The sequence below is a fragment of the Quercus lobata genome, unplaced genomic scaffold (genome assembly GCF_001633185.2).
Source record: "Quercus lobata isolate SW786 unplaced genomic scaffold, ValleyOak3.0 Primary Assembly Scq3eQI_55, whole genome shotgun sequence".
In the NCBI taxonomy this organism is placed as follows: Eukaryota; Viridiplantae; Streptophyta; class Magnoliopsida; order Fagales; family Fagaceae; genus Quercus; species Quercus lobata.
The window spans coordinates 132,196-138,195 of record NW_022154724.1 but is presented as its reverse complement, the minus strand read 5'-3'; positions in this window follow the sequence as shown (position 1 = coordinate 138,195).

The following is a 6,000-nucleotide window of genomic DNA, read 5'->3' as shown; positions in this document are numbered from 1 at the left end:
CTGAATTCGTCTGGGATCGTCTGCAAGGTTGCTTAGTTGGTAGAACGGTATTTCTCTTCCCTTCAAACTATTGTTTTACAAATTCCTTTTCCATATTTCTGCTTGTTAACAATATTTGCATGTTGAATTTTTAGCCTCCATCTTATGAAGGAGAGGAAGCGGAAGAGGAAGAGATTCCTTCTCCAGCTCAGATTTCTATCTTAGCCTTGTTGCGATCTTCCGAGGTCCATCGGGAAGTTTTATTGAAGGTGTTGAAGGAAATGCATGTTCCAACCATTATTATAGATTCCTCCTTCGAGGGTATGATATCATTGGTGTTGGCCACCAACCAAGTCTAATTTTTAGATGATGAGTTGCCTCCAGAAGGTAAAGATCACACCTTGGCCATGCATATCGTCACCAAGTGTGAAGACAGGATTGTCGCGAGGGTGTTAATCGACAATGGATCAACCTTGAATGTCTGCCCAATGGAAATGGAGAGGTAGGAGTTGAGAAAAACCATAATGGATTGTGTAGAGAATTGTGGGTATAACAATCTATCACTCTCAAGAGTTGTGGCTAGAGTTTTCTCTCTGAAAAGCACTCCTTAACATTTGTGGGTAATGTGGGTATATATAGTGTGGTTAGGGACAACATGTATCAAATGTGACAAATTGGCTAAACAGACTGTTTTGTGAGTATCTTGCAAGAAGGTCTTACCCGCGAGACACTTGCGAAACCTGGCTGTCACCATCTGCCATGACTCTTCGCATTCCAGTCATGTGCTGAGCACATGCTTCACTTCGCGGGAAGGCTCCTCACGAGCTACCCGCGAAAACTTCCTTGCTCTTCACTTTTCCTTGACTTTTCACACTCTCTCACACACAACCCTTACAATGAAATCCCACGTGAAATACAGGGTACACAAGATTGAACATAATTACAATCAAATATGGCACGAAATTAAAGCCAACACAAAATAGTTGTAAATCACAACTTTACAAATATCATTGCTAACATCCTATTTTGCTAGCTCTTTCTTTGTTTCCACCCTCTTAATTATTTCACTCTCTAGTATCTTTCATAAGTTTCAAATCATCCCATGGGTTTCACAATTGCACAAGGACTCATGCTAGTGCTGCTCATTGCTTCCACAATGGTTGTTAGCACAGCCAGGCCATTTGGGAATTCTACTAATACACAAACTTCCAAAAGGATCATCGTGGGTGACTCGTACCATTGGAATTATGGCTTTAACTACACCAAATGGGCAATCGAACATGGCCCTTTCTACTTAAATGACACTCCAGGTGAGCTTAATTACTTTGCTATTGCTACTTGTTACATATTGCCATGCATAGTTCAGGTTGTAAAATATAGTGACCAAAATCATATTTTCAAACTGCTTGTGTTTTTATGACAAGTTATAAAATTCATTATGATATCAAAATATATAGTCAATTCTAACTTTGAACTTTGTTTTCAATTTATTTATTTGTAGATTATCAATTTGGATCCTTAAGGAACATGAAAAATATGTGCATTTTTTGTTTTGTTTTGCAAAAAGCAAATATGCATGAAAAATAATTGTTTATATGATGTTGATTGCATTTTTCATACATGATCCATGAACTCCAAACACATTTCCTCACAGTGTTTACTTGCTACCAAACCTCGAGAGCTTCATTAAATGTGACCTAAGAAATGCCTCGATGTAGGGAAATGCAACACAAGGACAGCTGGGGAGGGCTTCGAGTTTGTGTTAAAAAGGACATGGCAGCCTTAATACTTTGCTTGCAGTGAGCACGATGGCATTCATTGCCTGAATGGAATAATGAAGTTCTTTGTGACTCCAATATGCCGCTAGTATAGATAATTACGAATACGTGTGTGCCATGGGAAACTTTATTTGCTACTCTTTCTTTTTACATTTTGTTGTGTTGTAGCAAATAATGTGTTTTCTTCTTCTTCTTCTTGTTTATTAAATTAAAGACTATTTGTAATTTTGAATTAATGGTAAGGGATTGATTAATCATTTTATAGTCTGTGAGTCACATTCTAAATCAAATGATTTTCTATAATTTATGTATTTTCTTTCCCCGTTCTCACAGTTACAAACAATATATGTTATGAGTTCTGAATAATTGAGACGATAGAGAATAAATGTACTAGTTGCGACTGGGTATTGATGTTCCACAGAGGTGCCATTTTGCATCCTTGCTTGTCTTATAGTAATATTTACCATTTTATATTGAAAGTATCAGAGTCTTTTACAATTGAAAAGGTTAATGACCTAAGGATCTACACCTTTGTTTGGAGAGTTATTAAAAACTTTGTGCTTTTTAACTCAATTTCAGGAGAATTCTAATTCTTCTATGTCCTTTAGTAGACATACTAGGACACGTGCTTTCGTCTTCATGGCCAAAGACTCGTGCTGTGTGGGTGAGAAAGGAGCCTAGGATTTAATTGTCTTTTCTATTTGTCCTTTGCTTTAATTCTTTCTATCTAAAGTAGGACTCTTTTTGCTTGATTTCTTATCTGCTTTTGGAATCATGATTTCATGTATCTGCACATCTCTATCATGCCTTCATGCATATGCATATTTCTTTCATGCTTTCATGTTATTTGTCTACTTTTGGTTGGTTGTTTAGTTTTTATTTTGTTTTGTTTTCAAAATAAAAAAAAATCAAAAAAAAGAGGGAAAAATCAAAAAAATACAAAAACAGTGTGTGTTTGTGTACATTGGTACTTGTGTACCTCGGATGGACATTGAAACAAAGTTTTCTAAACTTTGTATCTCTTGTAGATTAGATGAGCATCTCTATGCACAACTAAGCAAGTGAGGTTTGTGGCACGTGTTTGTGATGAGTAAGGTTAAGTGATCTCTTGTTCTTAACACTCGTATCACTCTTTTTAACGGGAAGTACTAGAAAATCCTAAGAGAAAGGCATAAATAACTATTTCACCACTGTTGACCGCCAATTATGAATGACATTTGTGTGCTTCAACATAGCAAAATTGGAATGTCAAAAGTTTAACATAATTGGGTATTTCTTTTCTATCTCTTATATGCCTATGCATGGTTTGCTTAAAAGAAAAATATGCAAAGAAAAAAATAAAAAGCAAAAAGATCAAAATGCTTTAAATATGATTGCAAGCGTGTATTCTAGGAGATGTGAGAGTTATAGGATGGACCTCGAAGGTGATAGTCCCCATCAAACAATTATGATTGTGTGTGTGTTAAAGTTATTTTCTCATATTTCAAATCGTCATAACATGTATATACTTATGCAATCTTGCGATGTTTTTCATACACAACACGCAATATTCTTTGCTACTCCTGATACATATGTAGGTACAATGTGATTTACCATCACAAGGTTTACATGTATTAATGTATGCTCACTAAACTGTCTTAACTTGTTTTTGAAATATAAAATTAGTTAGACTTGTTTAGTGTGTGTGTGTGTTTTTGGGATCTATGTGCTTAAAAGTTTTGTTAAGAGATGATTTTGAGAGCATAAGATGTTGATTAGATCCTTGGTTGAGTTGCATGCTTGATTGCATTCATATTTATGTTTTTCCCTTCTTGAAGAACTGTTTTTGAGTAATCTCGATAGCTTCTCGACACCTCCTCGACACCTAGTTTTTCTATCGAGCTCTTCAGTTGCTTTTTATCACAATCTCAACATCTCTCAATAGTTAGGTCGATTGATCGAGAAACTTTCTGTCCCCTCGATAGCTTCTCGATAGCTTTTCGATCCATCGAGGTTGGCTCGATAGCATCTCGACATCTCTTGATCGATTGAGATCCTCTTGCAGGCATTGTTTTTAACATGTTTTGCATTTGCATCTTTCTATTATCTTGTCATTCATAGCATCTTGTTTCATTACATTCTTGCATTTTTATGGATTCTTTGTGCCCCCTTAATCATCCTTAATCATCTTTATGTTTCTTGGGCGAAGCTTTCTTGCTTCTTGTACCCTTTTGTCAATCATGACAAAAAGGGGGAGAAATTGTGGAGAAATTGTGGTTTCTTTTTTTAAGATTCTACATGTTAGGGGGAGAAATAGATGCCTCTGTAAGGGGGAGATGTGTTTCATCTTGTCAGGGGGAGTGCTTACCTCCTTCTTCTTGTACAACGGCCTTGTGACCATGTTTACATACATTGTGCAAAAGGTGACCAATGCCTTATTCTCTCTAAAAGAAGCTACTACGTCTTTGCGCCTTAGGATTTTGTAACCAAATGCTTCTTGATCTTCATTGTTGATGTAGTGAAGAATTTTGCAGCCAACATCTTCTTCAAGTTGGTGTGTTAGTCACGTACTAGGTGTCGTGCATCATTGGTTAGTCACGTACTGGGATTTGTGCAAAAAAGGGTGGCGTTCATATATTGAAGAGTTCAAAGGTTCTGAAGTGGTAGAAGGTTTATACTGTGTGTTCAGTTACGGGGATTGTAGAGTCTAGAGACAAAGGTTTTGTACTAGATTCGAAACTTCTCTTTACTATAATGGATTGGTTTTCGGGAAGATTTCCCCCCAGATTTTTTACTGTGAAACTAGTTTGTTTCATTGGTTTTCCAAGGTCATCATATCTTGTCTAATTTTTTTTTTTTTGCTGTATCATTTTGACATGATATTGATGTTTGTTTGTTTTAACAAATTTTATTCATAATAAATCTAATTAACAACTTGGGTTTAAAACTTGTTAATTCTATCAACCGGGGTCTAAATTTCCCAACAATTATATAATATATATAATGAACAGTTTCTACTTCTTATGGTAATCAACGAATTAGTGAGATATACACTCTAAAAAAAATTGGAGGGGCTGATGTGGAGATTGGCTAATGTACAAATAATCTATTTATGCATCAAAGCTATGACTAACTTGAAGGAAGAGAACGATTACATGTTACCATAAACTTTCACTTCCAAAGCATCTTTAAAGTGAAACTACAATTCAAAATAATTCCAGCAATTACTTGTCCTAAATTCTAAGTTTCAATCTTTCTCCACCAATTGTGAGCAGCTTAATCTTAAAATTTCATCTCACAGATTATTCAAAACATTTTTTCTAGATCTATGAAATAAAAAATGAAAGGAAATTTTAGAAAAAGAAATTACTTATTTCATATATCACCTTGCTTCTCTTTTTGCTTGTACTCTTGATTTATCTTCTTCTTCTCTACCTCCACCAATTGCAACTTGTCCATATTAAATTCCTAACCAATGAGACTCTATTTTATGTGACAAATATATACTGATGAATTTTAAAACAATCAATCTTGTGCAGTATAGAAGAAAAAAGGCACGCAAATAGTCCAATTACATTTTCCACCCCAAAATAAAATAAAATGCAAAATCAAAGTCAAATTTAGTTATCCCCAAAAAATAAAAATAAAAAATTAAAACAAATACTTTAAACTCCAAGCAACCATATCAATTCTAGCTATGTTTGTAGGAAAAGGAAAAAGGAAAATTACTTGAGTGTTACATTTACTTTTCTTCCAAATTTGAAATAACCCAAATGGATTAAGCTAAGATATATAATGGCCTGTTTGGTAAGTGTTTTTAAATATATATATATATATATATATATATATATATTTTACAATCCAGAAAATGGTGAGTCCTACACTTGAATTTATTATTTGGCCAATACTTTCTAAATACAATTTTCAAAAAACTGTATCCTCTTTTCCTGGGGTTTAGAATAAGATTTTAAAAACACCTAGGTGGTGTTTTCAAGATACAAAAAATGTTTTTGATGACATAGTTGTAAATAAATTGAAAACAGTAGACCCTACATATTTATCTAAACTCTTCTTTATCTCTTAAATTAAGGAGCTTATCTTTATCACAAAAAGAATTCTTACGCTTGAAATTTGAAAATTATCATTAAAAAAAAGTACATGATGAGCTCTATTCCCTTATCATTATCCCAAAAAAAAAGGGTAATCTACAAATTCTATGTATTACTTTTTGTAAATATATATATTTTTTAAAATCTCAAAAATA